Source organism: Spermophilus citellus (assembly GCF_964194105.1).
Source record: "Spermophilus citellus genome assembly, chromosome: 1".
NCBI lineage: Eukaryota > Metazoa > Chordata > Mammalia > Rodentia > Sciuridae > Spermophilus > Spermophilus citellus.
In genome coordinates, this window is record NC_138182.1 from 140,451,204 (window position 1) to 140,478,180 (window position 26,977).

Here is a 26,977-nt window from a genome sequence, read left to right on the forward strand (position 1 = left end):
TGAAAAAAATCAAGCAAGGTCCATGGAAGAAGGTACCATATTAAAGTGAACACTGAGGGACAGATAGGAGACAAACAGATGGAAATTGGAGATAAAGAAGGTATTCTAAGTGGAAGGTGTTTGTTTTAGTCAGCTTTCTCACTGCTGTGATTTCAAGATTCACCAGCACAATTGTAGAGGAGGAAAAGTTCATCTGAGAGCTCATAGTTTCAGGGGTCAACAGAGGGCTCCATTCTTCTGGGCTGGAGGTGAGACAGGACATCAGGAGAGTGTGTTGGAAGGAAGCAGCTAACATCACAGTGATCAGGAAGCAGAGAGACACCACTCCCCAGATACAAATATATATCTAAGAGCCATGCCCCAATTCCCATCTCCTCTGGCCAGACATGCCCTACCACTTTGGTTAATCCCATCAGGGATTAATTCACTGGTTAGGCTAAAGGCTATGACCCAATCATTTCTCCTCCAAACTTTCTTACATTGTCTCACACAGGAGCTTTCTGGGGATACTACATCTAAATTGTAACAGTATTCTATGTGCAAAGATGATATATTACTTGTGATAGTATAATGGAAGATGAGTCCAGGAAGCCAATTTTTGCCTCTATTATATGAGTGCAGAGCATTATTTAGGTGATGAAGGACTGAGTGTGTTAAAGTCATGAGTTTGGGACCAGTAGATGACTTTTAATTTGTCTGTGTCCCAAGATAATAGACAATACCTCTGTCTGTATATGAAACAAGATGTTAGAAATCCAAGTTTGGACCAAATTATAAACACGACTAAGATTTTCTTTGGTAGAGTTTAGATCATTTTCAACCTACCTCCACACCTTCTCTCTCTTCCTATCCCATTCTTTTCTAAATTGAACTTGTGTCTGCTCCCATTGTCAGTGATGAATGGATTCATAATTATGAGTTGGAGACTGGGGTCCAGGGCTGACTGCTCTAAGGGCATTCCCATGTCATCCAGGGAACTCTTAATCTGAAAGGTTTCAGGACTCTAAGGGGTCGAATTATTATAGCGGTATGTGAGTCAAATAGATCATGCATATGGTCTTCTCACCTCATGAAGAGTGGAACAATACTTATGTGTCTTCCTTCCAGGGCCCCTAGCAGCCATTAGCTATAAGCAGCATCCTGACTCAGTGTAGATGACTTGGGACAAACCAGTCCTCACAGTGGAAATTGTTCACACTAAGGCCAGCCATGCTTTGCCAGTCATGTCATCATGAAACCAGAAGAGACATGAGGCACTTAGGATGATGCAAAGATGACTACATATCTGAAAGCTCTTCAGTTTAGACCCAGATCCAGGACTGAGTTTCACAAATGTTAACAAAGTACTAGGTACAGATTCATGAGTTCTCAGAACCATTTTATCTTCCTGTCATCCCATGAGGAGGCACAGATTATAGCCTGACCCTCCCTGCACTGCTGAGACATGGAGGAATGCACCTCAAAGATAAAAGGTGCCTTGTAGAGGTGGCATCTCTGAGAGTCCCTTTCATGGGGAAGGTTCAGAGCTGAGAGTTGCAGATGGATGACTGTCAAGGCAGCTGGGGACCTGTGTCTTCAGTCAGCTTCACAAGGTGGCGATCTGTCAGCAAGATGTTCTGCTGGCCTGCTGGCTTCCGTGAGTGATGCTGGGAGTACCATCTTCTGCAGGAAGGAGAGATCACTTTCTGAAATGATTCCTGAAACCTGCAAGACAGCAGGCTATAGATGACAGGCTTAACAGCTGAGCTCAGGTAGAAGAAGACACCTGGAATAAGGGAGAGACGTGTGGAGAAACTGAGTGAGAGGCCCATTAGGCTAGAAGCATGAATATTTAACAAAGACCTGGAGTCCCTGGTGTTGGCTCTTTTGGAAGTGATGATATATACAAGACTTTCATTGACAATGCAAAATGCTCTGAACTGATCTACCACCTGTGCACTTAGGAATCAAACATAAAAATTGCAATCCTCAAAAAGTTTAGGCTGGCGCAGGATCTCTCTTAGATAGTAACTTCCTTTGATCCCTACATAAAGAAAATGTTCCCATAACATTAATAAATGATGTTTAAGAATTAGAGAAATTTTTTTTCTCATTGTAATTTTACTTAAATCTATAATTTGAAGCTGCAAGTGATGGAGGAAGGGTAAATCCACCAAAGATTAGTTCCTGCTGAGATTCCTGAAAAGCTCTTTTTTAAAAAAATTGTTTAGTTGTTGATGGACCTTTATATTATTTATTTATATGTGGTGCTGAGAATCAACCTAGTGCCTCACACATGCTAGACCAGTGCTCTACCACTGAGCCACAACTCCAGCCCACACTGAAAAGCTCTTTAAAGAATGGTTCTCTGAAGTCTTCTCCCTCCCTACCTTTCCTTGATGGCTCTTCCACCTTATTAAATCATTGTGTTTATCATTTATTTTGTCCATTTGCACTTTTCACATAACCATTTTCCTGTTTCTTATACTCTTCCTTATTACCATGTCCAGTGTTATGTCTCATAGGTTTAATGAGTGTAAGAATGGGAATCTTAGGACCTCGTATCTGTCATATCTGTCAAAGCAAGAAACTGAAACTGAAGCACACTGGCATTTCAGTTTCTTCCAAACTGTGAAATGGGGAATAAAAATTTAGAGAAGCACCGGCACTTCAATTTTCTCCTAGTTATAAAATGAAGAAAAATTACAGCCTCGCTCATTTTCCCTCACTATTGTGAGCATTGTGTTGAGGTACCATCCACAAGGGGCTGAGAATATAAAGCAACTCAGAGGTACAGTGGTCAGCACACTCCTTGTTACCTTTGTTAACATGATCCACAGCAGTCAGAGTGCCACATGCCATGTGTACAGGGTGGCAGGGAGGAATACAAAAGGAGATGTTACTATTGACTGTTTGTTCATTCAAGAAATAAATATTAACTGAACCCTTACTAAGTGCCAGGAACTTCAAGGCACAAGTGAATTGTCTAACAACTTCGGATAGTATTGTTAAGATGAAATCCATGGCTAGATTCAATAATTTATGACACAGTATCTGTTAAGAGCAAACCATGAGCTATTAAGTCCTGCTATGGCAGTTTACATAACTGGGTCAACACAATGACAGGGATTCATCCATTTGGTGGGTGTGGCTGGGCTTCATCCTGACCTTGAGATGAGTGGGAGATGAGAAAGAAGGTCGTTGGTTGCAATTCTCTATTTTTAGTAGACAGAACCCTGAGCTTAAAGTTCAGTTATTTGGGGGTGAGTCGTGGGTCTAATATTTACCAGATGAGTGCCTTGGGCAGTCACTTCTTCTAGTAGTAAAGCAGACCAGGGACACCCACTTAGAAGACCCTTACCATAATTACACAGAAGCCCCCACCATGTATGTAACATATGAGTTTCTCTTCTTGTCAGAAAGATTTTTTACAAAGGGTATCAACAAGATATCAGCAAAAATTTGTGCATAGGGCATTGTGGTTTGCATCCCTCTCTTGTTTATAAAGGCTAGATTTGCAGGGGGAAGAAAAACTTGTAAAACCTCTGTCTTTAGGAATATGGGACAAAGAGTATAACCCCTCCCACTACCATGTAATCATCCCACTGACTATAAATCTAAAAGAATTCCCAGATTTGGGATCCAGAGATTTTTTTTAGGCATTAACTTCCTCTGGACTGCTGCAGCTAATAATCCTGCTTCCTGAAAATTCCACAGATGACCAGCCTCTCTGCCCTACATTAGCAGAACTAGATTTTTTGACTATAAAATGGTTTATGATAATATCTACTTAACAACTTGTGATTATAGAAAGACAAGTGGCATTTATAGGCTAAAACCTCTGTAATACTCACTGCCTGCCTGCCTATCATCAGAGCCTGGTGTCTAGAGCAAAAGCTATTACCATTTACAGCCAAGGAGACAGGCAGCCAGGGGCTCCAGCTCACTCAGTGCATTGAAGTGGAATTGGGGTGCTAAGCCAGGTGCTCTGACTTGGTGACTTTCCACCAATATTTCTACCATCCTCTGATGGTAGTATCCGGGACAAGGAGAGTTACAGTTACCTACAAGCAGATCTTGATGCCCATGAACACCTTTTGGCTGCTTTCATGAGGCCATAGGAGATGACAGGGACATGGTGTTCACTAAATAAGAACAAATCCGATCCCATGGCCCTTGGAGGGGAAACCAAAGAAAGCACCCTGGACTATTTTCCTGCTGCAATCCTCACACTTAGAGTCCAGGTATTTCATGAGGCAGCCTTGAAATCAGACGGCTGTTTCTTTGGACCAGCAACATGTCTAGTCAATCTTTGCCTAAAATTGAAACTAAATGTCTTCACTCCAGGAGGAAAGATCCCCATGATAGTTTGCTCTACTCTAGCAGGCGAGCAAGCTGTAGGAAAAGCTGCAGTTGCCCAGGCTCTTGTCACACAGGCAAAACAGCTAAAGCTTTACCTGACACCACATGGAGGAGGTTGAACACAGCAGCCAGGAACTTGGTCCACTCCTCCACGAAGCTGAAGAAGAGGCGATGAATATGGATTGGGGCCCAACAGATGGCAAATGCTAAGAACAAGACAACTGAAACAGAGGATAAATGCTAGAGGAAAAATCAGTGCAGACAAGGATAGGTACAGGCTGCTCACCAAGTCATCCATTCCTTCTAGCAGCTTTTCTCTCCGCCTGGGTTAACCCACAATCCTTACAAGCAAGCTAGATCCCATGGAGCCCTTCATGGAAAATTCAAATGTAAGAGCTCAGTGTGTAGAATGTAAGAACAGTTTTCTACATGGTTATACAAGATTCAAACAATGTTTTCTTTAGAATATTTAGCATAGATATGAATTATGTTAAACCTTTGAAAGTAATTTATTGTGGAAAATCAAGTTCGCTGGAGTCATGTAAACATATAAATAAATGGTTGGGATCAAGCAGTTGGAGTTCTCTAAAACTGTTAATAACAAACTATTAAATGTTTATGTGCATTCATCTTGTTACTCTAGAAATAAAAGTTTCTCTGAATTTGATCATATAAAATTCAGTGAGTGGGGAAAGAGAAAGAAAAAATAACTCCAAGCATAATATCACTTTATATGTATCTTTTGATTGGGAGGGACGTGTCTATTATATTAAACATTTTTTAATATTTTATTTTTTAAACATTTTATTGCTAGAGCACAGAATTCCTTCCAATTTCTAATTTTTGGTGCTCAAAACATTGATTAGCACTGATGTAGTTTTTCTTCTGAGCATTTAAACTCCATGAAGATAGATATGTATTTTTAATCTTATGGTGATTGGAAAATGTTCCTTTGCTGTGACATGCTACTTCAGATTTATCCCCAAATAATCTAATAGGCGGGGGAAAGAGTACAGATAAAACAACACTAGCGAGGAGTTGGTAATTTCTGGAGCTGAGTGATGGCACATGGCACTGATTTTACAGTGCTCTGTACTTGTGAGCACTTTTGAAGTTGTCATAGTGGATAGCACGTGTATTTCCTGCTGGAATGAAACCCACTTGGAGTAAGTCATCTGCCTGTGCTGTGGTTTCATGGATATGGAAACTCCTGAGCTTACCCGCCCCCCCAAAGAGTTCTCAGTCTGCTCGATTCTGACTGTAACTCCTCTTACTTAAACTTTTAATTCCAGCAGAAATCGAAGCTCTCTTAGAGAAAAGACATTATATTATATTTTGTTACTGTGACTTTTATTATGATCCAAGTCTTTTTGTGGGTAGATATGATCAAAGAGGAGAGAAAAAAAAAATGAAGATTAGATTTGTTGCCAGCAAAAGTTATGTACCAATAGGAGGTAAAACATCCCCAATAAAATAATTATGAGCTTCAAAAGACAAACATCAATGACTTTGTGGGGATTTTTTTAGTCAAATGTCACATTACCACATGTGTTCTGTATGCATATTTACCTTGAGGATTCATTTCTTTTGAATATTCACTTTTAATTTGGAAAGTACATGATAAATCTCTCCCTTGTCAGAAAATCTCATGAACTAGTACTGGACTAGATTGATGAAATAAATATATATTTTGATAATATTATTTTTGGAGAGTATGGATTAGTACCTGGGGGATTTTTTTTTAAACATTTTATCTATACAAAAGTATACTTTTTGATACAAAGTTACAGATTGTCTTCATGGAAAGACTAGTTAGAGGTGTTCCTGGCCAGATGTTCCTAATCAGGAGTCCATGGTCAGTATGTGTCCATGTGTGAGCAACAGGGGGTCATGATCCCCAGAAATGGACTATAAAATAATTTGTGTGCATTTAAATGTGTTTTGGTTGCAGAGTCCACTGCTTTATCATATTTTTAAAGAAAGTCATAACACAAACAGGTTAAAAGCCTCCTGCTGAGTTTGCAGAGGGGAAATGGTGCTGGGAGTCTGAGATTGAATGTGACCTCCCACACAGGTCAGGGAGGGTCCTCCAGTGAATACATGTAGAATGTGGTTCTAAGGATTCCAAACTAAAAAGGAAACTAGACAGACAAGTACCAGAAACTTGAATTAGACACTAGACTTCGATGCTAGACTGCACAGCGGCACATGCCCATAATCCCCCCTGACTCAAGAAGCTCAGGCAGGAGGATGCAAGTTCAAGGACAGTCTCAGCAACCAAGAGAGGCAATGTCTTGGAATAAATTTTAAAAGGAAAGAGCTGGGGATGTAGCTCAGTGGCAAAATGCGCCTGGGTTCAATTCCCCCTACCACTGGGTCACGGGAGACTGGGATGTTTCAGGGAAATTTAGAGCCTGACCCAAGCAGCACTGGTCAGAAACAAATGCAAGTCCTTCGTTCTTGCAAGCAAAAGAAAATAAAATACAAAGTGAGGACTTACAGAGCATCTTGTATCTTTTTCTGGCGGGTCTATGGATAACTCCAGTCACTTTATCTGCCTCGAGGAATTTATTTTTCTTCAGCTGAAAGGGAAATGGAGAGAGATGGTAAGAACAGAAAGCATTTTTTTTTAAGATATGAAAAGTATAATTCTAATGCTAATTTTGAAAATGAAATAAATCAGATTTAGAGGAATATAAGAACATGTTATAAGTTTAACAGTAAGTTGGAAGCAGAATTTGATCCAGGTCACTGAACTTGACTGGATACATGCTACTTTGTATTTTGCCAGACTGTATAGTGGGTTCCCTCATGGCAATACAACCAGTTTTTATTTACAATTGGATAGAGCATTAGTTCTGTGGTATATTAATAAGTGTTTCCTAAAAAAATGTTAGAATTTTTTTTAACTTCAGAATTTATCTAGGCCTTTCCATTCACTCATTCCTTTATTCACTTTTAGATGTATATTACAGTGAAGTCCCTCTGCAGGTGGGAGACAGGCAGTAGAAAACAAAAGCAGGAACTCTTCCTGCCTCATGTAGGTTATAAGTCCCATGGTGGGTCTTCCAGAGCCTTTGATATGCTCATGCGCATTAGGATTCTTCAAGGGGGAATGGGGTACCATCCCTCTCCACTTTCCAAACCCACATCTTCCATTTCATCCCAGCCAAGGGAAGAAGAGTTTGACTAAATGCCTTCCCCAAATCCTCATCAGTGAATTGCTTGGAACCATACTGACAAGATAATTTGCTGTTTTCTTGATTTAAAATAAATGCATGTTTTTCTGAGTTACGTGTTAAAATGTATTCATCCTAATTGGACTAGACCTCTGAATATTTCAGATATCAACACTGCCTGAACATCAAACTTTCCTGCCCAGTTCAAGTTCCACCTATTCCTGGAAGACTTTGGTGTCGACATTATCTCATTGTGCTCTCTCCTTCCTCCTGACTCCCATAGAACTAAAGATCTTTATTATTGATCTAGTTGTGATTTTTTTTTCTTTCTAATTTATGTTTATTTTGATTTGTGGGGATATTCAGCCAGAAAATGATAATTTTAAGGATCCATGATAAAATATAGTCAAATGTATGGAAATTAATATAGTATATACTTACCTATTGATTCCCTAGAATTTATTTTACCAGTAGCATCCTAATTTTCTTGTAGTAGTTTACTCCTTCCCCATACCCAGTCATTAGTTTGGATGAGAATGAACCCAACTCTGGCTCCAGGAATTGTCCTTAAGTTACTGTGGCACACAGACTGTCTTAGTCTATAGTTACAGTGACTTGATAACTGGTCCAGCAACCTTTCACATATTTGCTTATATTCTGGAAATGGAAATTTGATTTCTATTTCTATTGGGACAGCAGGAGACAGCCTTTCTTCTCTGAATGTAAGGTCTGAAATTCTATCAGCTACCTTTTATTTGTCAGAGAAGAGAATTTGGAGCCACCAGTGGGCTGCTGTGTGGAGATGAAAGTTAAAAGCCATACAGTAGAAAGAAGAGTGAAGAAAGAGAAACAAGGCAAGTCCTCCATGTTGTGTGCTTTACTGGATTAATTTTTGCCAGGGGCCAGATCTACATACTGACTTTTCAGATCTCTAGCTCCTTTGTCTTTTGCAAGACTGAGAAGAGGGTTCCCTCATGGCAAACCAACAGTCCTAACTGAGTGAATAAGGCCATCCAGTGAAAGAAAATTTCCAATTATCCTATATTATCTCATGACTAAATTAGGATTAGTCAGACTTATAACTATATTGATTAAAATTCAAGGCAAATAAGTAGTCAGTGTGATCCTGTGCACTAATGGAACATGGCTGTAAGAAGCTAGATGGCATTTCAAGGGAATATTTAGAGGAGGTATTTAAAATGAGATGAGACCTGGAACAGTGGGTCACTCAAAATTGCCTCTACAGTTCAATAAATTGATATTCTGTCTCCCTAACAAATATATAAACTACTGGAATTCGGGTAGTTCTCATGACACCACAGGCCTAAGTGTCCACCTGGATGGTTAACAAGCCTGGCCATCTATCTCAGGATGGGGCAAGGGTTCTATGCATGTGCCTATGTTTTTGTAAAGTAAGGGATTGAAAATGCTATGAGACGGGACCCTTTGGAGTCCCCTAGAACTTGAAACAAGGGAATCGCTGTGCAGTGATTTAGGAATAAAAGAGGAAACTGAAGGTGTGGTAGGATGTTTTTAATGCACACTCTACCAGTGTTATTTAATAGTGTATCTCAGTGCCTGGAATTTGACACTCAGCAAATGACATCTAATGGCTATTATTGAGATTCTGGTTGTTGTTCCAAGCCCACTCAAAATACATAATGAAAACTGAATTTCTCTTAAATAGAATTATTTATTTACATAAGTGTGACTTTGGTGTGGATTAGTGAGTTCCTTCTAGAAATTCTTTCTCCTGCTATCACTCATGGAAAAGCAGTTCTGTCCTGATGCAAACCAGCAGTTAGATGCACTGAGAAAAATAAGTTCAGGGTTAAAGCAGCACATCAGACTACATCCTTCAGCAGTGCGTGGTCAATTAAGTCTTTTAATTATTTCTTGCTCTTAAAAATTCTAGCTGTTATGAGATAGTTATTTCATAATTAATAATGACAAAATAATGAAGTCTATTAGTCACTTCTTGGCTGGGTTTAAGAGTTCTCAGTGGAAATATCTCTACCCCAAGGGATAAATTTCCTAAATATCAAGCAAACAGTTCACATGGCTCTTTTATGATCAGGCTCTCTGTGCAAGTTGCTTTGCACTGAAAGAAAAACGCCTGTTGTTATTTTGCATCTTTCTTAGAGGACAGCAACATGAGTCACTAACTGGAGGAAAAATGAAAATTAAAGTTTTATATATGTTATAAATTTTTTCAAGAGTATTTGAGTGGTTTACATGATAGAATAAAATTTGCCTAACCAATGTTTTATTATTGAGTAATTTAATTTACTGTCAGATGTAGAACAAAGCAGGTATTCAACCATTAATTGCTTCTACCCTCTCCCAAAGTTTTATTTCAAAACTTGGGTAGCACTAAGAGGAGTAAAAACAATGGTCAGTATAAGGAAAGTTCAGGAGCTTTCCATCCTTCCCCACCCCCAGGTATAGAGCATCCAAGTGGAAGGGGAGTTCATGGGCCTGATTATCATTCAGTTTGGTCTTTTATCCTGTTCAGTTTTTTTATAGTGATTGAAATCATCCTACCAGATGTTTGTTTGCAGAGTTTATAGGGATTTCATTTCAGAACACCAAGATATAATAGATTTTGTGTAACTACCTCTACAATCTTAATGCAATCTATTTATCAAAAATTTACTTGTGTGTGTGTGTGTGTATATATATGAGCATGTCTGTGTGTGTATGAGCACAACCCTGTCTGGCACGGTTGGATTGTGCTGCAGTCCACACCTGCATCCTTTCAGTGCTAACACTAAAGTGGCTAAACTTTGAAACACAAGGACGAGGTCAGCCTTACCACAACCCTCCTACGTGGGAAGGGACTTGCCCTGGCATCGTCTGATTTCTGTATCCATAACATGCTGCCCCGGGAGAGGGCCTTGTGGAGGATTAAGCCCTGGCATGAGGAGGCATTGCTGAGCCTTCTTCCTCCCTGGGCCTGTGATGTCATCAGTTCTGGGCTTGCTGTCGTGGGACCCAAAGTCACACTTTTAGACTTGCCAAGAGCGTTAATAACTTTAAATATCTTTAGGATTGCTTGAATCTCTTTAAATATCATAGGTCAAATTATTCTTGTGAATTTACTAAACTCTTACATCCTATCATGATTAGGAACATAAAACTGCCTGGGATGATTGAGATTTTTGTGAAGGGCATCCTGTGGAATCAGATGGTTCTGAGGATATATGTGTATGTGATACTTAATGGGAATAGAAGAACTAATAGTATCAGTAGCAACCACATAATGAGGGCTTACTCTGCCCCAGGTATCTCTGTTTGCATTACCTCTATTTGCAGTAATTGTACAGAGTAGATGTTATTCTCATTATATTAACAAGGAAACAGAGTCTCAGAGGGGTTGAGTCAATGGCAGAGTCAAGGAACTGTTATGTGTCAAGACTGAATTGGGATTCAGAACTGTTTGATCATACACTCTGCATTTTTTTCCTACTACTCGAATAAGTGGAAAAAAAACAAGGGAGAGAAATGAAGTACAGTAGATGGGGTAGAGAGAGAAGAGGGGAGGGGAGGGGAGGTGAGGGAGGATAGTAGAGGATAGGAAAGGCAGCAGAATACAACAGACACTAGTATGGCAGTATGTAAAAATGTGGATGTGTAACCGATGTGATTCTGCAATCTATATACCGGGGAAAAATGGGAGTTCATAACCCACTTGAATCAAATGTATGAAATATGATATGTCAAGAGCTATGTAATGTTTTGAACAACTAATAATAAAAAAATTTATTTTTTCAGACAATGAATCTGAACAACAAAAAATATTGTCTGTGCTTAGAAGTACCAATGATAGCTCTTATAAGTAGCAATAGTAACAGCCAAAACAAAAACTCAATTACTGAGCACCTTTAAAATACCAGAAACTTTGTGTTCATCATCTGCAAAATTCATAATAACATAATATCATAATAATGTTATTTAAAGATGATTTTCATTCCTATTTTACAAACAAGGAACTGAGACCTAAAATGGCTAAAGATTTGCTCCAGTAGATAACTGGTAGTTGATGGAGTTGAGTTTTAGACCCAGGTCTACAGTATCCAGGTTCTAAATCTCAACCATTCCTCACTGATGAAAACTGGCTAAAGTGTCCCCAAATTTAGTGGTTTTAACCAATAATGCTTGAGGGAAAGGGTCCCACATTCCTAACTGGGGAGTCAAGTCAAGTAATGAACCTCTGTGGAATGTAAGAGAAGGGGTGCGCTGCCACAGTCCGGCTGCAGCAAAATAACCAGGGGGTGACGAGCAACTTGTGTAGATTGATACAGCAGGAGTGGGAGCTGTTTATTGTAGGACAACAGAGGTATTTATACATTCCACACAGCTTATCTTAATTAACATAAACTAGATACATCAGTCAACCAATAAGGAATCTCCACACTTAATGGCTTGCTGGCGCCACCTCACAAACCACTCCCTCTGGCAGAATGCCAGGCGCCATCTTGACTTGTTTACAGACCTTAACAGTGCACATTTCTGAGTGTGCTTTCTTCCCAGCTTGAAAAGTGCCTTAGAAGGAAGGGAAGTGACTGTATTTAAAAGAAGTTCTGAGTCATTGAGATGGGAAACCTCTCCCACAATTAGATCAGCCTGCCTCTGGAGGCAGGGATAGAATGAAGCAAATTAGATTTTCTAACAGTTCTCAGAGGACATGCAACCAACTTCTGTAGTTCATAGGACAAGTCAATCTTTGATTCGGGGCAGAATGACCCCTTGCAAGGAGGACCAGCTGCCTAGATTGTTTTAGCTTTCAGTTGTGTTTCAATGTGGTAGATCTCGGGAGTCAAAGTCTCAGCATTTAGTTTTATGTAGAACTTATTGATATTAAATGGCTTGGTTTTTGAAGTTTTGCTCTTTTTTAATGTAGATCAAAAAACCTTTCTAATGTTTGAAAAGTACAGAACTTGAAGCCCAGGAAAAGAGAAGTCCTTTAGCCTCATCCATTCACTGAGTTTATGGTTCAGTTTGGGAGAAAAAAATTAAGGAATCTACCAATATAGAATTACTAATTGCAATAAAGAAAAATCACTAGGGGCTCTGAGCACCTGTAGACCTGGAGAGCTTCCTTGAGTAACTGTGACTGAGTATGACTTAGAGGATAACTAAGACTCTTTTTAACTCTTCGTGGGCAGCAGAGATGTCTTAGGCAACAGGTACAAATTCCCAGCACAGCAGAGCTGACTTCCCAAGCTTCCAGAACACAGATATTATACTTGTTTCAGGAAAGACTTTCTGAGCAAGTGGCTCCTTTCCTGTTGTCCTCTGATACCTGGGTAATTTCTCATCCATCCTTCCTGAGAATAGGGTGTCATAAGTTGCATTACAGCCAGAAACCAAACCTGGTACAATGAATCAAAATGCATTCTGCTGTTATATATACCTAATTAAAATAAATAATTGAATTAATTTAAAAAATAAAACAAAGTTTTAAAAAAATTTTAAATAGTAATGTTCAGCAGGATGCTGTCTATATAAAATTGTTGACTTATGCTACCAGTCCAAAAATGTATATGAAGAAGTTTAGAAAAATATGCTAGAAAAATTATTATTCTTATATGTATGGGGTAAAATTTTTGACAATTTTATTTTCTTCTTTGAATATATGTGTTGTTTAAAGCTTTTACAATAAACATGTATAATAATTAAAAGAAGAAATAAAATATAATAAAATATAAAATAAAATAAATATAATAAAATAAAATATAATAATTAAAAGAAAGAAATAAAACCTGGGTGGTTTCTAACCTGTTCTCTGTCACTCAGTTCCTGAGTTAAAAAAAAAATAGCTAAGAGGCCCAGGCCTGAGCTCACAGCCTCACTCATCATTGTCCTGTCAGTTGTTGACACTGGGCATGAGATCTGGCACCGATGCCATGGAAATTGTTATATAAAGTTACTCAAGAAGACAGACCCTGACCAGTAACAGTAGAAGAAAATGGGAAAGATGCCAAAAAGCTGGCACCCCCCCCCCCATAACAACCGGTTCAGCTGGTGTTTCAGGTACAAAGCCAAGGCCCAGGCAATCACGAGGGTTCAAAGAAACATCAAAAACAACATGATGTTGCCAGAAGTTCATGAAAAAAGGCCACCAATCTTCTAAACAAGATATAGTGTCTCACAAATGTTGGTGACACGAGGCATTAACTTTTGTGGCTGCTGCATAGCTTTCAACAATGTAACAACCACATTTCTCATTAAAAGATACCTTTTCAGTAGCAACTGTATGGAATCAAAACCCACCATGACAGTGGCTTTGGAGGCTGAGGCAGAAGGATCCCAAGTTCAAAGTCACCCTTAGCCTCAAAAAACAAAACAAAACAAAAACAAAAACAAAAAACCCACCCATGATTCTGTGCTTCAGTTGAGGGAGGGTAGATTTTGAAACTTGTACAATGGGATCTGTTCCCTCATTGATGCAGAAAATAACTGTAGCGGCACTCATGTTTGGTCTATATGAAGACTCATCTTGCCTTTTCCAAAAGCACCTCACTGCCCCAGAGTTTGCAATTCAGGACATGACAATGACAGGGACAACAGAGTCCTTTTCAGTCATAAGAGAAATCCTCTCCTAGAACTTATCAATATCGTTTTCTCCAACACCAAAAACTTACCTGGGGTCAATTTGGGAAAATACTGAAATCTGAACAACACATATCGAAACATTTCAAGACCACAAGCATCATGACAGATTCATAAACACTTAGGCTTTCAGGGCATCGAAATGCCCTGGAATTGGAATGTATTATCTTGGCTTGGTGCCCATTCATTTTTTTTTTTTTTTCGAGCAATCTCCAGAGAGAGAGCTAATGCAGCTTTCTCTGGGTCATCTTTTATTGCAATTTTTTTCATCATTATAGATTCAGAATACGTCATTGATTATATAATTAAAAACTTTGCCAAGACATGACATTTCCTTAACCATGATTGGGGGTACAAAAAATGTAGCATTAATTTACATTTTTCCAGGATATGTCCTTCAGTTATATAATTATTAAAAGTACAGAATCATTAATAAAATATGTCACTAATTTACATTTTTCAGATTTTCCCAAGATTTACTATTTTTCCCAAGATATATTATTTTCTTATTAACTAATGCCAAACTACGTAACCAGACTCTAAGTCTCCTAACCAATCATTAACCTAAAATACACTTGTACTTTATTTCTTTTTTTTTTTTTTTTGGTTTCTTTTTTTTTTTTATTGGTTGTTCACAACATTACAAAGCTCTTGACATATCATATTTCATACATTAGAATCATTCAGCAGGACGTTTGCTTTAAAGATCATCTGCCTACTGAAATGACTCACAGTGCTCATATGGTCCATGGTGTTATCTGTGAATGTCTGTTGGGTGCCATGCTGTGATTGTTATTTTTTCATTAATGTTGTGAAAACTCACATAGAGTCTCAAACTGATGGATTTTAGTCTTTTCCCAAGGTTTTCAAACCAATCTGGCTAGAATTTGACTAGACACTGACAAAGCTTTTCAGGGGTGCCCATCTGAATTACCATCAGTCTCTCATCTCTTGGGTACTACTTATGAGTTCTTGTTAAAAGTTATATGAAAAACTTCATTAGGGAAGTGCCACTTATCAACTTAAAAAGATCTAAGGATAAAGTTTGGTCTTGTTCCTAATTGGCTCAAACACAAGATGTTGTCCTTAATTCTAGGCTACAAATAATGGGTAAAGCTCTTTTCCTTAGGCCTCAACAACAAACAATAAAAATTTTCAGTAGGAAAACCCAACTCTTTCTTCTTGTTATTATTATGGTTTTTATCATGACTAAAGAACTTTAGGCTAAATGCCTAGTACAGGCTGTCTATATGATGGTTTTTCACAGGGTAACCTAATAGCAAAGTTATATTTTTTCCCCAGAATAGCCTATAAGTCTTCTGTATTGAAACATAAATGATTGTGACCAACTATAGAAAATACCTAGGGCCCTGGAATTTCTTGGGTCGACTTTGTTACTCTGTCTCTTGCTTCTCTGCTCTCAGTAATCTTCACTGAACTCAGGCATATACATGCCAGGACAAAGGAATAGAAGAGAGAAGAAAACCAGCTTATTAGGTATAGGCATTTCATGGTGAATTGTTGATGATAGTAATTATTCCAAGAGGTACTTAATTTCAAAACTACCCAGACTTTTGGTTTAGACATGATAGAATCAAGTAGCTACTTACTTGATTTTTCCCATTTTTGCTTTCTAGCTTGGAAATTTTTCTATTAAATTCTGAATGTGATCTTAAGCCCTGGGGGGATATAACAGAATGAATTACTTACAACATAATTTAAATCATAATTCCATAGAGATTGTCCCCTTTAATCTGTTTAATTATTGGTGCCAACTTAGCAGAGAAATTGGGAATTTCTTTTCTCACTTGAATAGTAATACATCATATTCAAGCATCCTGTTCTATTGAAACTATTTTTTAAACATAAACACTTCCACAAACTTAAGAAAAAACATCAGTGACTTTATGACAATGAAACAAAGGTGACAGTTGGGTAAACATGTGTCTGTTCAGATTTCAATATTTCCCCCAAATTGACCCCAGATAAGTGTTTGGTGTTGGAGAAGATGATATTGATAAGTTCTAGGTGAGGGTTTCTCTTATGACTGAAGATGTCTGAACATTTGTAGGTGTCTCTTCCTCTGAGATGCACAAGGCATTCTAAGACATGGCTGGGAGCTGCTCTGGGGTGAGATATCACCAGGAAAATGAAGAGCCACCCTCCAAGAGGAAACTAACACAGTGCTCTATGTGATCAGGTATACTCCAGTGCTCAGAGGTACGTGACACTGAAAATTTGTTCTTCTTTACATAGACCTTGATGTTCATCTTAGGGACAACATGTCTTCAAAAAGGTTCACCTGTGGAATGCTCCATTTTGACAATTCTCTTTCTCAAAGTTGGACTCAGATGGGAGTATGTTAATTGTCACATAGAGTCAGAGCCATCCTAAAGCATAGGATGGACTTAACTATTTTGTTTACCTTCCATTCATATCACACATGGCTCCCCCTCCCTCCCTAAAGGAATCACAGACCTCTAGCGTTAGATGGGGCCTTAGATGTGACCTGTTGTGACCTTTTTATTTTATGAATGGAAAAGTCATTCAAGGAGAACTATGTGGCTTCCCTAAAAGCATATTCTATGTCAACTGAGGTCCTGGGAGTCTAAATCACTTCAAAGCTGTCACACAAGCTACCTTCTTACATGGGTATAAAACTGTCACAGTCAAGACTTGTACCTCCATACATTTGGGCACAGAATATACCAGGAATTATATGGACTCAATCCTACGCTTGTCAAAAAAACTCAGCTTAATATAGTCCTAGAAATGGAAATTAAAAAGTGAAGGAAAGAAAGAATGAAGGAATTAGTTCCATGACACAAGAATAGGAAAGAAACATCTAATGACAGGAGATTTTGCAAATTAAGTAATATTTGCCTTAATTCCAGATGTCTCTTATTCACATTTTCTTTTTATTGTATCTCATGTGGTCTGTTTATCTCCCCACCTCTCAATCTCCACCTGATTAAGAGGAGAGGAGGTTGATCTTATTAAAGAGAATATATATCTGTGTGTATGTGTATATATGTGTGTGTGTGTGTGAGTGTGTGTATATATGTGTGTGTATGTGTGTGTATATATATGTGTGTGTGTGTATATGTGTGTGTGTGTGTATATATATATGTGTATGTGTGTGTATTTATATTTGAATTTTTGTTATTTCAACCACATGGTCAAAGCAACCACAAGGAAGTATTTGATTTTATGTCTCAGACTAAATAGTAGTTATCTGTATTTCATGGTATACTCAGACCAAGTTCATAAAGAGGTCAATGTCAACACAGGCAGTAGATAGGAAAGAGACAGTAGGGTGTGGAAGAGTCCCTCAGTGTTTCTACCAAGCCCAGATGGCCTGATGCACTTATCTAAAGTGAGGCCCCACCTCAGACCTCCCAAAGCTGATTTCCCTGTGGGTAAGGTGTGCCTATTGGGACCCATAGTAAGTTTCCCAGCCAATTCTTATTAAAAAAAAAAAAAACTTAGACATGAGAACAAGCATAGAGGGAAGAATGATAGCAAATTATTAGCTACTGGAAACGGTATGTGGTTGTAAGGTTTGCTACTTAGCTTTGGGCAAGTCCTTTAACTTCTTATTTTCCATCTGAACTCATCCTATTTTCCTCTCTGCTCCCTTCCAGTTCTGACGTTCTCAAATTGTTAAGTTTGTCTCTGAACTTTGAGGCAGTGAAAATGAAGCAATGCTGCCCAAGCCCGTTATCCTGGCTACTCACCCTGAGCCCCATCAGGTAGTAGAGGACACTGATGAGCGTCATGGGGAGGACGTAGAAGAGGAAAGAGGTGACCTGGATGAAGACATTGTAGATCCACGTGGGCTTGATGACTGTACAGGTGGCAGAGCCATGAACCCAGGTCTCACTGGGGATGTGGGGGACCCTAATGCCGTAGATGATGGTGCTGAGCACGGAGAAGATGAGGGAGAAGCCCCAGATAAGGCTGAGGATGCTGCGTGCCCTCCGGCAGGTGCTTTTCTGTTGGGCGCGAAAGGGGTGGAGGATGCCCAGGTAGCGCTCCACACTGACTGCAGTGATGCTGAGGACCGAGGGGGAACACACGGTCTCATAGAGAGCTGTCTTGAAGTAGCAGCCTGGGTGCCGGAGCAGGAAGGGAGAGTAGCTCCACATCTCGTAGACTTCCAGGGGCATTCCCAGGAGCAGGACCAGGAGGTCACAGATGGCCAAGCTGAACAGGTAGTAGTTTTTGGGTGTCTTCATGGCCTGGTCCCCAAGAATCAGCAGGCACACCAGAAGATTGCCCACCACCCCCACCACAAAAACCAGTACATACATCACTGCGAGAGGGAGAAAGAAGTGGCTGTGCCAAGGCCCGCAGAGGCAGCCCTCGGAACTGTTGAATGAGGCATTTTCAAGTTTTCCCATCACTGACAGTAAAATCAAGATCCCAGCGTTCCCTAGTGTGAGGCTCGGTCCAAAGCAGAGCCAGATAGGACAGAGAACAGAATCTAGAGCCCACAGGAGGCTGGAAGAGAGGAGCACTGTGGTCTCCAGCCAGGGCTGCTCAGGCTGCAGAGCTCTGTGCAAGAGCCCTGGAGACAGAACCCTGGAGACAGAGCCGCCTGCCCCCCACAGGCTGCTGGCTGCAGAGATCCTGGAAAATGCTGGACTACAGGATGTGCTGGTTTCCAGCGCTGGGAGCAGGGAGGAGGGAGATAGCTTTTTGTGAATGGGAAGTAGCTGGGAATGAAGCACACACAGTCTATGACTCTGGAACAAATAAGCAGTGGGTGGGCAGTTCCCGCAATGCAGTTTGCCAAGTTTTGGGAAATACTGATGAGCGTCATGGGAAACATGTAGATTTGGGTGGAAATACAAATGCAAGTTGTGCAGTGATGAGTAGCACAGTACAAATCACCGGTGATCCTTGTCACCTGTGAAACATGACAAAATGGAGCATCAATAGGTTTGTCAAATTATCTTTTCCCTTGCAGATTCAGGGCTCTCCAGAAAACATGATCAATGTGACATACAGATATAGAAATAGAGAAAAATAAGGAAATATCTTCAAACTCCCAGTTTTATTTCCTTATTTGCATCACTGATTTTATTTTGTTCAACAAATAACTCTTGAGAATTCACTGTGTGCCAAGCTACATTTTGAGCTTTGTGAAAACATCAGTGAACAGGAAATGCAAGATCTCTACCCTGCTGTTACATTAGGGAATTCTGAAAATACAAGTGAATTAATAAGCGAATACGATTTCAGATAATAACTGACAATTATTTATCAAGGACAAACAAGTTTAGTGCAATATCACACTTTGGGATGAGGTCAAAAGGATGAAAAATGAATCAATTTGAAACTGGGTATTATAATAACTCCAGCATTGCTCTTTGTGCTCAGGATTGCTTGGTCTAGTCTGGGTCTTTTCCATATAAAATTTAGGACTTTTTTCTTTAGTTCTGTGAAGAATGTCATTGGTAGTTTGATCCAAATAACACCAAATCTGTACGTGACTTTTTTTTTGTGTGTGGTGCTAGGGATTAGAACCCAGGGCCTTGTGCATATGGGGCAAGCACTCTACTAACTAAGCTATATCCCCAGCCTCCCGTGGGTCACTTCGTAAAGAGGACATTTTAGTATTAATTCTGGATGTCCATGAACATGGAAATTCTTTTCATACTAAGTGTCTATGTCTGTTTCTTTTCTCAGCATTCTGTAATTTCCTTGTACAGATGTTTTACATTAGATAGACATATTCCTACGTGTTTTTTTTAAGCTATTGTGAATGGAATTATTTTTCTAATTTCTTAGTGGATTCATTGTTGGTATATAGAAAAGTGATTCTTGTGTGTTGTTTGTTTCTACTCACTCTGATTAGTTCATTTATCAGATCTATGTTCTTCCAGGGGAATCTCTAGAGTCTTCTAAGTACAAGATCATATCACCTACAAATAGGCTTCCTTTGATTTCTTCCATTCCTATTTATATCCCTTTAATTTTATTCTCTTGACTAAATACTTTGCTAAAAAGCAAGTACTATACCAGGCATGCCTATAATCCCAGCAGTACAGGAGGCAGGAGGATCACAAATTCTAGGCCAGCCTCAGCAACTTAGCAAGGCTTGGAGCAATTTAGAGAGATTCTGTCTCAAAATAAAAAATAAAAAGTGCTGAGGATGTTGCTCAGCAGTTAAGCCCCAGGGGTTAAATTCCCATTTCAGGGGGAAAAAGAAAGAAATTCAAGCACTATATTGGAATGGCAAAAGTGAACATCCTTCTCCTGTTAGAGAACATGATTTTAGTTTTTCCCAAATTATACTACAGAGCTATAGTAACCAAGACAGAATGGTCCTGGCATAATAACAGACACAAATGTCAGAGGAACAGAATACAAGATGTAAAGATGAACCCTCACAATTACAGTCACCTGATTCTGTGATGAATGTGCCAAAAACACACATTGGAGAAAAGGTAATCTCTGTAAAAAAGGTACCGGGGAAAATGGATAACCATATGTAGAGGAATGAAACTAGACTCCCATCTCTCAGCCTGTACAAAAGTCTACTCTAAATGCATCAAAGACCCAGGTATAGGACCTGAGAGTGTGCAACTTGGAGAAGACGACATAGAGGAAACACTCCAACGTACAGGTCGAGGCAACAGCTTCCTGAATAGGAATCCTATATCTCAGGAAATAAAAGTAAGAATCAATAAATGGAATTCTATCAAATTAAAAAACTTTTCCATAGAAAATGAAACAGCAGTGTGAAGAACAGGCTACAAAAATAAGAGAAAATCTTTCCAACTACTCTACTAAGAGAGAAGTTATAGTCCAATTGTGTGGAAAAACTCAACATCGAATAAACAAATGACCCATTCACAAAACGGGCACATGAACTAGACAGAAGCTTCTCCAAAAAAGTGCAAATGGCCAACAGATATATAAATATTTTTATAATATTTCAACATCTTTAGCCATCAGGGAATGCAGATCAAAAACTACCTCGAAATTCCGTCTCTCTCTAGTTCAAATGACAATCATTAAGAATACAACAATAAATATTGGACAGGATGTGGGGGGAAGGAACTTTAATACACTGTTAGATGGAATGTGCAACCACTATGGAAATCAGTTTGGATATTTCTCACAAAACAAAACTGGCAATATCATGTAATTCAGCTATACCACTCCTTGATATTTATCCAAAATAATAAAAGTTAGCATGGTTTGGAAACGAATGCATGCCCATGTGTATAGCAACATAATTCACCAAAGCCAAGTTAAGTAATGAGCCTAAGTGTTCATCAACAAATGAATGAATAAATGTTTGATATTCATACACAAGAGACTTTCATTCAGTCCTGAAAGACAAGATTGTTATTTGCATAAAAATATATAAAACCAGAAATCATGTTAAACAAAGTAAGCCAGACTCAAAGACAAGTGTGGCATTTTTTTTTATCATACATGGACATTAGGGACTGAAACTCATTAAATTATAAATATACCCCAATGATACCCCACTGTTTTGTGTAACTAATATGCACCAATTAAAAAGTCAACCCTAAAACCTAAAGAAGTATATTCCTCATAAAAGGAATAACAAGTGCAAAGGACCTGAGGCAGAAAGGAGCCATGTATCAGATATACCAAGAAGACCTGGATAACTAGAACTTCATGACTGGTCAGGAGATTCTGAATGATTAGACTGAAGGGATTGGCAGAGATCAGATCATGTACTTTCATATATCATGATAAAGAGCTTGAATATAATTTAAACTAGAGGGAATTTGGATCTGATTCAAGCTGCAGGAAGAATTTCTTGGAAGTTTAGAGCATAATTAAGGAAGGTGAGACCAATAAGAGATGGTAGTGGCTTAGATTATTATGCTAGCTATGAAGTTGAGAGAGATCTTTGGATTCAGGGATATTTTAGCAAGGAACAATACCTTGCCTGATTAGTAAGAATAAATCAGCATATTAAAGTGCCTCATATTCAAGAGATGCTTACTGAATGTTCTTTTTTCCCCTTTTATTTGCTAAGTCAGGTGATGAAACCTAAAGACCAAAGAGCTAAAATGACTTATCTAAGTATAATATGTGAAAATGAGATGGTTGACACTACAGTAATGATTTTCTCCCTATCTCAGTGAGTTAAAATGAGACTTGTTTTTCACTCACACTGCAAATCAATCACGTGTCAGCTGGGGGCATCCATGCTGGATTACACTCACTCAGAGCCCAGGCTTCTTAAGTGGTCACTTGCTGATTCTTGCTACAGAGGGAAAGCATCTTAGAGGCCTCAGGCAATTACATGCTTCAGACCAAAGGATAGGGACATGTGCAGGTTTTGCTTATTCTACAGACTGAGGCTGGTCATATGTATCAACTCAACAACAACAGGGGCAGGAGGTGCTGTCCTATCATGTGCACAGAAATCAGAGAGAGGGCCAGATGTAGTGGTGCATGCCTCTAACCCTAGCAACTGGGGAGGCTGAGGCAGGAGGATCACAAGTCTAAGATCAGCATCAGTAACTTAGGGAGATCCTGTCTCTCAAAATAATTTAAAAAAGGCTGGGGATATAGAACAGTGGTTAAGCATCCTGGATTCAATCCCTGGTTTAAAAAGGAAAGGAAGAAGAAAAAGAAAAGAAATCAGAGATAAGAAAATCTGTTGAATAGCAGTGACTGCAGACATAGAGCAGCCCACTGCAGACCCAGAACTGAAGCCCTCATGCAAGTAAGTTTGATGCTGAAATCACTACTAACAACCTTGAATGCATTTCAACAACAGGGGAAAAGTTCAATTTTACAGATGCTTATATCTCAATGAGATTTTGCATCTCAATTTTTTTTCCAAATTATATGAGATGTTAATTTTGTTTCTACCTCGTGGTCCAATCTGTTAGTGTGAATATTTTAAAGGGCAAAATGTGTCATATCTGCCTTTTACATTGAAATGACCTTGAGTTTTCATTTTTTTTTTCATTGTACACAATTGCAGTACAACTTTTCATTTCTCTGGTTGTACACAATGTAGTGTCACACCATATGTGCAGTCATACATGTACCTAGGGTAATGATGTCCATCCATCTCATTTCACCAGCTTTCCTGTCCACATGCCCCCTCTCCTCCATCCCCCTTGCCCCATCAAAGCTCCTCCATTTTTCCCATACCCCCTACCCCATTATGGATAAGCATCCAGTTATAAGAGAGACCATTTGGCCTTTGGTTTCTTGGAATTGGCTAACTTCGCTTAGCATTATATTCTGAACTCCATCCACTTACCTGAAAATGCCATAATTTTATTATCTTTTAATGCTGAGTAATATTCAATTGTGTATATATACCACAGTTTCTTTATTCACTCATCTATTGGTGGACATCTAGGCTAGTTTCACAGTTTAGCTATTGTAAATTGAGCTGCTACAAACATTGATGTGGGTGTGTTAATATAGTGTGCTGATTTTAAGTCTTTTGGGTATAGACCGAGGAGAGGGATTGCTGGGTCAAATGGTGGTTCCATCCAAGTTTTTCAAGGAATCTCCAAACTGCTTTCCAGACTGGTTGCTCCAATTTGCCATCCCACCAGCTATGTATGACTGTGCCTTTTCCCCCCACATCCTTGCCAACACTTATTGTTGTTTGTATTCTCAATGACTGCCATTCTGACCTGACATGAGATGAAATCTTAGAGTAGTTTTGATTTGCATTTCAGTTACTAGAGATGTTGAACATTTTTTTCAGACATTTGTGTTTGATTGTATGTCTTCTGAAAAGTGTCTGTTCAGCACCTTAGCCCATTTGTTGATTGGGTTGTTTGTTTTTTTTTTTTTTTTTTTGGTGTTTTTTGACTTCTTTATGTATCCTGGATATAGTGTTCTATCTGATGTTCACGTGGCAAAAATTTGCTCCCAAAATGCAGGCTCTCTCTTTACCTCATTGACTGTTTCTTTTGCTGAGAAGAAGCTTTTTAGTTTGAATCCATCCCATTTATTAAATTCTTGATTTATTTCTTGCACTTTAGGAATATGGTTAAGGAGGTTGGGGCCTAATCCAACTCGATGAAGAATTGGGCCTACTTTTTCCTCTATCAGGTGCAGGGTCTCTGGTCTAATTCCTAGGTCCTTGATCCACTTGGAGTTGAGTTTTGTGCATGGTGAGAGACAGGCATTTAGTTTCATTTTGGTGCATATGGATTTCCACCTTCAACATCTCTAGTAATTAGAGGAAAACCAGTAGAAGCACTTCTGGGTAACATAAATGTGGACATATTATTCTCTCACTCTTATCTTTCTGAAGGATTCCTCCATAATTTTTGCCTTTAATATTGGTCTAGGCAATGGGCCTTTACTCAATATATGGATCATAAATAAAGGGTCACTGTACCAACTAGATTCTCTAGGAAGCAATTGTATTTAAAGCTATAACAAGGAAAGCCAGTAGAAAGCTATAGGAAAGTGTTTACTTTATAGATACTAGTGATTTGAACACACAGCAGAATCCTGTGAATAGAAACTTCATTCCAAGGCTTAGAGTTCTCAGTCCTCAATCTGGCATCCTCTCTCCTGAAGCTGTCCTGCTGTATTCTTGGTTTTATTTATTGTGCTGTACCCTGGGCTGTGGTGATCAATCCATGTGCTATCTCATTAACCCAATTTTCTTTCCTGTGATCTGCAATGAAACCATAATTAACACCACTTCCTTGGCTATGTGTTATAGGCTCTGCATATCTGCCTCTAGTTAATAGGAACAAAACAGTACTTAATCCACTCTGGCCGTGGTACTGCCATGATAAGGAAAAGTCTACTCTCCATATTTTTAGAAACTATAATCTTAACCTTTATGGAAAACTAAATTTGCCTTTGCATAAAAAGATAACATCCACCATGCTTGCAGCCTGGTTTTGATCAAGCAATCAAGAAGCATCTACTATGTGCATAGACCTGGAATTGAAAAGAACAGACTGAAAAAAAATAACAGAGGAGACTTTTTGTGTGTGAAGTGAAAGGGAAATAAGGTATTGCACATCATTCAATCACATTCTTGTGTCCCAAAGCTTAAATAAAGTCATATTTTTTCCTGGAAAATTTCTATGTGGCAGTAAACGTTTTGTCATCTACCTAAACAAATCATTTACCTAAGTAAACCCCCTTCTTGGTAACTTATCCCTTTCTTGAATGTGCATCAATTCCCACACTATGCTGTCTTGCTCATACAACCCCACCTGGGTCACCAGGTGAACAGGAATACCTGAGTGAACTCAGCATATACATGGAACAGGATCAGCTTAGTCCAATAAAACTGCTATACATGAAAAAATAATCGTTGTAGTTTTAAGGTGCTAACGTCTTTTTAAAATTTTTTTATTTATTTTAGTTAGTTATACATGACAGTAGAATGCATTTATGCACTTTGATATATCATACAGGGATGGGATATGACTTCTCATTTTTCTGAGTGTACATGTTGCAGAATCATATTGGTTATGTAGTCACATATATACATACAGTAATAATGTCTGTTTCATAATTAGTTTTGAGGTGGTAAGAGATATTTTAGAATGCTATATGCTGAGGATAAGTAAGCTCTGATCAGAAGCGCACTGTTTATACAGTGACCTGCCATGGATTAAATACAACAGATTTAGTAACAGACTCTGATATTAATTTAGAACAGTCCAAAAACTCATTTTCTTATGCTTTTACAGCCAGCTTCTATTTTCTTTCAGACCATAAGCCTAGTCTCCATCACAAAACAGGGACTTTTCCTTAGTTCTTTGAAAGAGCCTTATTTCACCTCAAGACAATTGCACATATGATAATGCCCTTGCTTGGACTATCACACTCCTCATTCCACTCTCTTACTTCAATTTTATTCATCCTCCACCTCTCAGTTTAGAGGTTTCCTTTTCTGGCAAACCTCCCCCGGTTCCTCAGTCTAACCTACTACTTCCTCCCCAGCACTCTATAGGGCTCCATCCTTATTCACTGTGCTGTCCCTTTGTCAGCCTCTTTGCACACTCACCAAGCTCTCTGCATACACAGGGCACACCATCTCCCCTCGCTGTAAGCATGGTCTCCTTTTAGTGGCACTTATGGCCGACTTGGTGATCCTGGAGAGGGGGCTCCCTGCAGAATGGGCAGCCTCCCCTCTCACAGGCCCTGTTTTCATCTCCTCACATCACTGTTGGCCGGAACGTAGCGCCTCCTCCATAAAGACCTTCAGTTCCATCAGAGGCCGCTGGATTATCAATCTCACAGGGTTTATGCTAATGATCAGTTTTCTATTAACTTGCACATCAAAGAATGGTTTCTCTTGGGCTTATATAGTACAACCTATCTACATTGATCCTTAGTTTTCTCTGTTTCTTTACTGAAATGATTATAAGTGATAATTACCTGTACAGTGCAAATCCCAGGGGTGACCCACATTTAGATAGGAACTGACTTCTTTTACAAAATGATATCTAAATGCTGATGATAGAATTTCAGGAGAAATCCTGATGCTGGCCAGGATGTGGGATCAACAGAGTTATTGAATCCCATAGCATCTTGCAAGTGTCTACACAGCATGCTGGAACTTCCGGGTTGGAAAGAAACTTCAATGTCCTATTTATAAATCCATGATTACTTTTCTTCATCAGTGTTTTTAAACCTCAGTCACTCATATCTCTGTGTGTGTGTGTGTGTGTGTATGTGTATGTGTGTGTATGTGTGTGTGTGTGTATGTGTGTGTGTGTATCTGCTAGCACACACACCACTTCGATGTAAGTCATTATTAATTCTCCAGGTCAAATAACCTCTTAAAGGGGTATATTATATTGCCTTCCATGTTTCTATAGTTGATTCCTTAC

The 26,977-nt window shown here is 39.0% G+C and overlaps 1 pseudogene across 1 annotated transcript; it reads right to left on the reverse strand.

Moving 5' to 3' along the window:
• Window positions 1-1,520: 1,520 nt before the first annotated feature.
• LOC308650812 (neuromedin-U receptor 2-like) lies at window positions 1,521-18,538 on the reverse strand (annotated as a pseudogene). Its single transcript has 4 exons — window positions 17,873-18,538; window positions 6,842-6,923; window positions 4,437-4,562; window positions 1,521-1,765 (listed from the first exon to the last, which is right to left on the reverse strand). The product of its transcript is annotated as a neuromedin-U receptor 2-like (transcript).
• Window positions 18,539-26,977: the final 8,439 nt, after the last annotated feature.